We start from the raw sequence: 972 nt of genomic DNA, 5'->3' as shown, positions 1-972 counted from the left end.
ATATCACGGAAATCTTCAGAGGTTCTAAAGCAACAAGTTTTATTTCTGTAGCAATCTATTTTCAAATGCCAAGGTTCGTTTTTTAATAACCTTTGTACTCCGACTTTACAGAAAGCGGTGAAATCTCGACTTTCCTGCCACCTGCCGAAGAGAAAGAACATCTACCGTCAAACCACCTGGAACCAGCCGAGGACCAGCGGGGAGCAACTTGGAATCATCTCGAACCAGTTGGAAACTACCTGCAATTACCTTAAATGCCAGAATACCCTAGGACCACCTGTATCCAACTTAGAACCACATTGAGTCCATTTTGAACCGACTAGAAACTACTAAAGAACCACCTAGGCCTATTCGTGAACCATCTGTACTTTGAAGACTGAAGAAACATAACCTGCAGATGTCCATTTGCGTTATAATTACTAGCTTAGAACCACCTGTCAAACATGTTGATAGGTAAATACGGTTGGTCCAGTTGTTAGCCTCCTTTCAACAGCAATGCCTTTTAAACAATCTCATGCTGAATATGTTAAGCGGTCGTACTGTTGTTTGAGGATTTGATAAAGGTTGAATTACTTTCGTTGTTTCCTGATGATATTCACGTCCATGTGGCTTACTCGGATTGTTCTCTATTTTGCTTGCTTGTAATCGCATTGCTATGGAAACTCACGTCACTTTCACTTTAACTGTATTCGCCATTCCGTTATGATGTCATAGTTTGTATCATAGTAATTCTCATGACCAATATTGTTAACCCTAGCTTCTCTTAGTTACGTTATTTTTACTCATTTTTCAATTCATTTCATATCGCGTCCTTCGCCTGCCTTCACCTTCCTTCAGAGGTCCCGAAGGTTTATTTTCTAAAGGAATTTTACACACTGAATGTCTATGAATCTTGCAATGATTCTAATAACTTTAAGCAACTAATCCGTTCCTTCGATTTGCTAAGATTTCATTAATTTACACGTGTGTATT

At 39.0% G+C, this 972-nt stretch overlaps 1 protein-coding gene across 1 annotated transcript in view; it reads left to right on the top strand.

Moving 5' to 3' along the window:
- Window positions 1-960, top strand: part of LOC119594594 (beta-1,4-glucuronyltransferase 1-like) — a gene marked incomplete at its 5' end in the record, with an annotated part of 56573 nt that extends 55613 nt beyond the window's left edge. Inside the window, 1 exon segment of the mRNA XM_037943635.1 lies at window positions 112-960.
- Window positions 961-972: the final 12 nt, after the last annotated feature.

This window comes from Penaeus monodon, chromosome 34 (assembly GCF_015228065.2).
Source record: "Penaeus monodon isolate SGIC_2016 chromosome 34, NSTDA_Pmon_1, whole genome shotgun sequence".
Classification (NCBI taxonomy): Eukaryota; Metazoa; Arthropoda; class Malacostraca; order Decapoda; family Penaeidae; genus Penaeus; species Penaeus monodon.
The sequence above is the reverse complement of the archived record's forward strand: the minus strand, read 5'-3'. Positions and strand labels throughout refer to the sequence as shown.